This window comes from Miscanthus floridulus, chromosome 9 (genome assembly GCF_019320115.1).
Source record: "Miscanthus floridulus cultivar M001 chromosome 9, ASM1932011v1, whole genome shotgun sequence".
NCBI classification, from domain to species: domain Eukaryota; kingdom Viridiplantae; phylum Streptophyta; class Magnoliopsida; order Poales; family Poaceae; genus Miscanthus; species Miscanthus floridulus.
Genome location: NC_089588.1, coordinates 137,915,689 through 137,923,448, shown reverse-complemented (window position 1 = coordinate 137,923,448; position 7,760 = coordinate 137,915,689). Strand labels below are relative to the sequence as shown.

At 48.3% G+C, this 7,760-nt stretch overlaps 1 pseudogene; it reads left to right on the top strand.

The window, feature by feature from the left end:
* Window positions 1-207: 207 nt before the first annotated feature.
* On the top strand, window positions 208-3,464 carry LOC136481063 (DEAD-box ATP-dependent RNA helicase 21-like; annotated as a pseudogene).
* The last annotated feature ends 4,296 nt before the right edge of the window (window positions 3,465-7,760 follow it).

Here is a 7,760-nt window from a genome sequence, read left to right as displayed (position 1 = left end):
TATATATATGAAATTTCATTTTAGTAAATATTATATTTTAGTAAACGGGTCTGGTCGAGTCATGTCCGGACTAGAGGAAGTACAAACGGATTGTATATACGGCATATAGACCATCAATGTTCGAATTCTTATCTAAGCCTATTATAATGAAATCAGCACCCGTACGGAGTCCTCCCTCCGATACGATCCACCGCAACGGTGCCTGCCATGACACGCGCCATCGACGCTGTAGATCTTGCCAATACCAGTTTTCATCAGCAAGGCGGAGCGGGAGCGCCTCGCCATCGAGCGCCGCTCCGCGCTTGACCTCCAGTCCCACTCCCATGGGCGCCGCGACCGAGATCGGGACAGGTACAGACGCCACCGTGATCGCGACGGACACCTCCACTCGTCCCGCGGCGAGAGAGACGATCGACTGGAGACGATGGCCATGGCGGCGAGGGAGCGGGAGAAGGAGCTGGATGGCCATGGCGGCGAGGGAGCGGGTGGATGGCCATGGCGGCGAGGGAGCTGGATGCCATTGACATCAAGGAGCAGCATCTGGGGTTCAAAAAAACCCAGAAAGCGTTCCATCCCCAAGCCCTCGGACAAGTTTCGCTTCTCGTTCGACTGGGACACCACCGAGGACACCAGCCGTGACGCCGTCCACCGCCCGCCACACGAGGCGCCGCCGCAGCTGCTATTCGGCCGTGGATTCCTTGCAGGCATCGACCGGCGTGAGCAGAAGAAGAAGGTGGCTGCCATGCTGAAGCTGAACCGGCCAAGGCGCAATAAGGGCGCTGTCGATGAGGACGACCTTGCAGTTTAGAAGAACAACGATACTGCCGATGGTGATCTGTATGACGCGTTTGATATGTGCGTGTGTTGGAACCGGTGGTGACCATCGAGTTCTCGATCTTGGAGCTGGCTTACAGCTGGCCCGGTTCGTTACCACGAGCCTGCATTTCCACAAGTCCCAGGTTCACCGGAGCTACAACATATAAGGTCTTTGGGCCTTACTCAACCTAAAAGACTGCCTTTTAGGTGAGGATTCTCCCGCCTTTTATGTTGTGCTCTACCACCATCGCTACACGATGTGGGACTAAACCCCAACAATCTCCCCCTTAGTCACACATCCATATGTGACGCTCGAGATTTTTTTATCGGATTTAGCTTTTCTGACCATGGGCTCTCTGATACCAATTGTTGCAATCGGTGGTGACCACCGAGTTCACGATCTTGGAGCTGGCTTGCAGCCGGCCCGGCTCGTTACCACGAGTCTACGCTCCCACAGATCCCAGGTCCAACAGAGCTACAACCTATAAGGCCTTGGGCCTTACCAACCCGTGGACCTGAGACATTACCAACCCAAAAGACTAGCCTGATAGGTGGGGGCTTCTTTCGCCTTATATGTTGTGCTCCCCCACCATCGCTACATGATGTGGACTAAACCCCAACAATCTCCCCCTTAGTCACACATCGGGGTGCCCCCGCCATATGTGACGCTCGAGATTAGTCACACATCCGGGTGCCCCCGCCGGGTTTAGTTTTTCTGACCATAGGCTCATGATACCAATTGTTGGAACCGGTGGTGACCACCGAATTCTCGATCTTGGAGCTGGCTTACAGCCGGTCCGGCTCGTTACCACGAGCCTACGCTCCCACAGGTCCCAGGTCCACTGGAGCTACAACATATAAGGTCTTTGGGCCTTACTCAACCCAAAAGACTAGCCTGATAGGTGGGGGTTCTCCCGCCTTATATGTTGTGCTCCCCCACCATCGCTACACGATGTAGGACTAAACCCCAACAATCTCCCCCTTAGTCACACATCGGGGTGCCCCCGCCGGGTTTAGCTTTTCTAACCATGGGCTCATGATACCAATTGTTGGAACCGGTGGTGACCACCGAGTTCTCGATCTTGGAGCCGGTGGTGACCACCGAGTTCTCGATCTTGGAGCTGGCTTACAGCCTGCGCTCCCACAGGTCTCAGGTCCACCGGAGGTACAAGATATAAGGCCTTGGGCCTTACCAACCCAAAATACTAGCCTGATTGGTGGGGGCTTCTTCCGCCTTATATGTTGTGTTCCCCCACCATCGCTACACGATGTGGGACTAAACCCCAAAGACCTTATATGTTGTAGCTCCGGTGGACCTGGGACCTGTGGGAGCGCAGGCTCGTGGTAACGAGCCGGGCCGGCTATAAGCCAGCTCCAAGATCGTGAACTCGGTGGTCACCACCGGTTCCAACAATTGGTATCGAGAGCCCATGATAAAAACAAAAAAAGCTAAACCCGATAAAAAAAATCTCGAGCGTCACATATGGCGGGGGCACCCCGATGTGTGACTAAGGGGGAGATTGTTGGGGTTTAGTCCCACATCGTATAGCGATGGTGGGAGAGCACAACATATAAGGCGGGAGAACCCTCACCTAAAAGGCTAGTCTTTTGGGTTGAGTAAGGGCCAAAGACCTTATATGTTGTAGCTCCGATGAACCTGGGACCTGTGGGAGCGCAGACTCGTAACGAGTCGGGCCGGCTGCAAGCCAGCTCCAAGATCGTGAACTCGGTGATCACCGTGAGGATTTCAGCATCTCCTAGCGAGGGTCCCGCGTGCCCAAGCCGATGGGCTGTCTTATGTTGCCGGCCTGCCACCCATAACCGATGCGAACAGGCAAGAGGGTCCCTATGCACTTGTCATGTTGCCTACTCGTGAGCTGTGTGAGCAGATCGCAGAGGAGACAGCAAAGCTTGCGAGGTATCTAGGTGTAAGGGTGGTGTCGGTTTTCGGAGGCGGCTCGGAGAAGACGATCGCGGAGCAGCGTGAACGGATTCAAAAGGGCTGTGAGGTTGTGGTTGCGACGCCCGGCCGGCTTCTCGATCTCTTGGAGAGGAGGTATGTTGTGCTCAACCAGTGCAATTATGTCGTGCTCGATGAGGCTGGAAAAGCAACTGAACTGATCACCCAGAACGTGATCCTGTTGAAGGAGTCCGAGAAGATGCCACAGCTCCACAGGTTACTCAGGGATCTCAGAGATGAGGCAGTGATTGTGTTCTGCAATACTAAAAAGACAACAGACTGGTGTTTCCATGATGTGAAAAACGCAGGCTTCGGCGTCACTGCCCTACATGGTAACTTGACGCAGGCGGAGAGGAAGGCAAGCCTTGATGGATTCAGAAACCACCGGTTCAATGTTCTTGTGGCTTCTGAAGTTGCGGAGCGTGGTATTAACATTCCTGATGTTATGCATATTATTAACTATGACATGCCTAGTTCGATCAACAAATACATACATTGCATTGGAAGAACTGGACGTGCAGGAAAGAAGGGAGTGGCCACTTCATTTTTAACACTGGAGAATACGGATATTTTCTTTGATCTGAAACAGATGTTGATACAGAGCAACAGTCATGTGCCATCTGAGCTTGCAAAACACAAGGCATCACAATTTAAGCCAGGCTCGATTCCTGAAAGATTTCCAAGATGAAATAATGGCACGATCTTTCAGACTCAATGAAAAGTGAGTTCACACGGTGTTCTGCACTGTTATGACAGCAACATCTACAGGAAGACAGGGATGTATACTGATTGTTCTGAGGTACAAAACATATGCTGATTAGACCTCTTCAAACCATACTTAAGTATTAACTATAAGTTGATGGTTATATATAGCTCTGACATGTGTATCATTTCATAAACATTCTGCAATAAAACATACTTTATAAATCTTTGGTTATATTTTGGTAGCACAGTGAACTTTCACTACAGCCGACCAATTTTTCCCTGTCGGTGGGAGCCTTTGGCTACGGCTCCACTGCCCAGGTCAGGAAAGCTGAATCGTTCCTGACGTGCTGAGAACAACCGACCGGGAAACCAGCTGACCGATGGGGAAGGTTGATTCCGGGCGAGGAGGGAGCGGATGGGGCCGGCAGTGACCAGCTATGGTTTGGGCGGAGCCCGTCCTTGCCGCTTCTGCTGCCGCCGCGGGGGGGACGCGACCAAGGACGAGGACGCGGCTCTTGGAAGCGGAGCTGGTGGCGCAGGTCGCCGCCGCTGGCGCCGTGGCGTGCCGCAGCTCAGCCATGGCGCTGCCACGTGGCGTATGTGCGGCACGTGCCGCTTCTTCTTTTCCCTTGCTCCTTGCGCGGCGGTGCTAGTGTGTTCATGGTGGGTGGTGGCAGAGGCGACGGCAGCAGACTGTTTGGATCTCAGTTTCCGCAAGATTAGAGGTATGATCTAGCATTACTTCGTTTATACTTGTACGGGAAAAAAGTCTATTATCAGATTATGTTGAGAAGTGTGCTTGTGTGTACACAAGGTGAGTGGAGAAAGGAGATTGTTTTGGTGCTATTTCCCTTGAGCTAGCTTGGTCGACCTCAGCATTTTCCCTTGAGCTAGTTTGGGTCCGATTTATTATTCCTGGAGAAGCCGAGGAAGATAAGCCGGGATTTTATCGTCGATCGTCGGGTTGTTGCGATTCCACAGGAGGCGAGGAGACGCATTTCACCGGCGGCGTCCACGGTGCATGCAGATTTAATTCCATATACACTACAGCAGACGCATGCTTTGTCGAGTGCAATTACACTCGGCAAAGCCTTTGCCGAGTGCTGCACTCGGCAAAGAGCTGTCGGCATATCCCTTCACGGCAAAGGCTTCTTTGCCGAGTGCTTTTTGTTGCCGGAAAAGCACTCGGCAAAGATTTACACTCGACAAAATGAAAATGCGAAAAAACCCAAAAATAATAGTAAAAAAAATTTTTTGGAGAGGCCGCCACCAGCCAGCGCCCGCCCGTCTTCATCGAAGTCGGTGCATTTTTTGCGCTAAATTCGCGGCTAACGCGGCGGCGGGATTCGAACTCACAACCTCTCCCTCGCGTGTCTGTTGCTCTACCACTGCACTGTACTGTCACTTGTGTCTAGATTCCGTTATCTATCCTCGTATATTATACTAAACCGAGAGTAAATTACTTGTTTGAGGCCCTAAACGAATTCAAATCAAAAAGTGGTCAACTATAAAGTTTCATAACTTTTCGAGATATACAATTTTTATTTAGGAAGTTTTTCCATCCGAGGTCGTTTGAAAAATTTGAATTTTAAATTTGAGAGATTCAAACGTAGTTTTGCATGATAAGATGATTTCAAATCAAAAAGTTGTCAACTACATAGTTTCATAACTTTTGGAGATCTACAATTTTTATTTAGGAAGTTTTTCCATCCAAGGTCTTTTGAAAAATTCAAATTTTAAAATTTTTAAATTCAAACGTCGTTTTTGCATGACAAGATGATTTCAAATCAAAATGAACTACAAAATTTCATAACTTCTCAAGATCTACAAAGTTTATTTTGGTCATTTGTTCATCCGACATAGTGGTAGTAACATTGTTCACAAATCTTATATATCTCTCTTCTACTTTCATGAAACTAATATGAGAGATGTAGATTTTATGAACAACGTTATTGTCGCTTTGTCAAATGAAAAAATGACCAAAATAAACTTTGTAGATCTTGAGAAGTTATACAACTTTGTAGCTGAAAAGTTTTTCATTTGAATTCATTTAGGGCCTCAAAAATTGCTTTGAAAAACTGATTTGCCGAGGGCAAAAAAAAATGCACACGGCAAAATGCCTCTTTGCCAAGTGCCAAAACAAAGGCACTTGGCAAAATACATATTTGCCGAGTGCCAGAAAAAAGGCACTCGGCAAAGACGCATTTTGCCGTGTGCCGAAAAATAGCACTCGGCAAAATACAATTTGCCGAGTGCCAGAAAAAAGGCACTCGGCAAAGACGCATTTTGTCGAGTTTTTTTTTTTTTTTGCCGAGTGTATTTTATTTGGCACTCGGCAAAGACCGTCTTTGCCGAGTGTCCGATAAAATACACTCGGCAAAGCCTCCGGCACTCGGCAAAGTGCCGGTTTCCGGTAGTGATGACGCGTACGAGTTGTTGGGTGGTTGGGCTGCCATATGGGCCTGGGCCTAGGCCTGGCCTGGGCCTAGACGAGTATTGTGTGGACCTCTAGACGCCATCTTGAATCAATTATCACATAGACAGAACCTTCTCCCTCGCTAGGCTATTACTGTTCTTCTTCTTCCTATGTACCCGGACCCCTATCTTCCAATCTCTCTGCTCTAACCTTCCTTCCTCCTGAGGTCATGTATCCTGCTACTTGAAGCAATCCAGTAGGGTTGCTAACATAATATGCTTCCTTTTTACTAGTAGGTTTTCAATTTTGGTTTTGCAAATATTTTGGCCACACCGAAATTACCGAATTTTGAGAATTTCGGCCGAAATTCCGTCGAAATTTTTTTAGAGACTTAGACTTTAGTTATATTTTTTTCTAAGAATTTTAGATCTAAACAAAATATTAGCAAGATTTATGACTATACATGTATTAAGCAGAAGAATATGCAGCATAGACAATAAAAAATATAAGTTTATAGTTGTATAGCTCATGTTTTAGTGTAATACGGAATTTCGGTTTCTTCTTTCGGCTGCCACCGAAATTTCCGAAATTCGCAAAATTTCACCAAAATTTTGATACCTTACTACTGCTTATAAATACGGAGCTGTAGGTTACATGGAAAGACGAGTGGATTTTATTCTCCCAAAGAAAAGATGATTCAGCTGACGATTTTATTCTGCAATCAAGCTGTTTCAAAGCTCCTATATATACATGTATACTCCATGAGCTAGTGTTTACAAAACTGGTAAAAAAAATCAGCCCATGATGATAACCAAGAAATATCAGATCATATACAAACAAATTTTCAATGGTTTCTAGAAATATTCACCATCATGTATTTCACTACAAACTCTCTATTCTTGCATTAATTCTACCACGGACAGACGGTGAGTGAGCTACAAAATTTTTGGGTGGGAGATGAATTCAATCCAAACTTTTAGGTTGACAGAACAAATATTGAACCTAGTGGGAAAGGCGATGTTTTTGGAGAAATTTTGCTGAGATTGTGAGCGTATGCACTTTGGGTTTGGTTCGAAAAATTGACGCTGTGATTAATGCTTGGAAGGCGTCCGGACAATTCTCTTTCTGTCGGACGCCGCATCCACCGTCAACTCGTCACGGACCTAAACAAGTTGGCACACCGCTTCGGCTTCTTCGCACAGGCCCACACGACTCGCTCATTCTCCATTGCAAAGGCTCACTTGCTGCACTGCTGCATCCATGCGTCGCCGTGCGCACCCACCTTCCGTCTTTCCCCACCCACTCCCTACGCAGCTGCCTCCACCCACATGCCTTCCTCGCCGCTGTCTGAATACATCTGCACCCACGACATTTCCACACTCCGCCTTGTCTGTTTGTGGCTTCAACGAACTGTCCGCCCACCCCACTCTGCCTTGCCGCCGCGGCCATAACCCCACACTCCCCCATTCTACGTCGTGTCTGCCATCGTGGCCCCATCCATCGCCGCACCCCACTCCGCCTCGCCCGTCGAAGAGGCGGCATTGATCGTGCCACCACCACCCTGGCCTCACCAGGAGAAGGTCGCTGCCGGCCGAAGACACAACGACAGGTATCCCGTGCCACCACTTACTCGAGCTTCCTGCCGCGACGGGTCATGGCCGTCGATGATACCATGTTTCAAGTGTTTTAAGTATTTCAGACTTATATTTTCAAGTGTTTCATTTGGATATTGCGTATATTGCAATGGCTATATAGGCATGTTGCAAGCGTACGTTTCATGTTGCAAGCGTATGTTTAAAGTGTTGTAGGTGGTTCATACGTATGTTGCAAGTGTTTCATCTGGATATTGCAAAAGTAGATCTG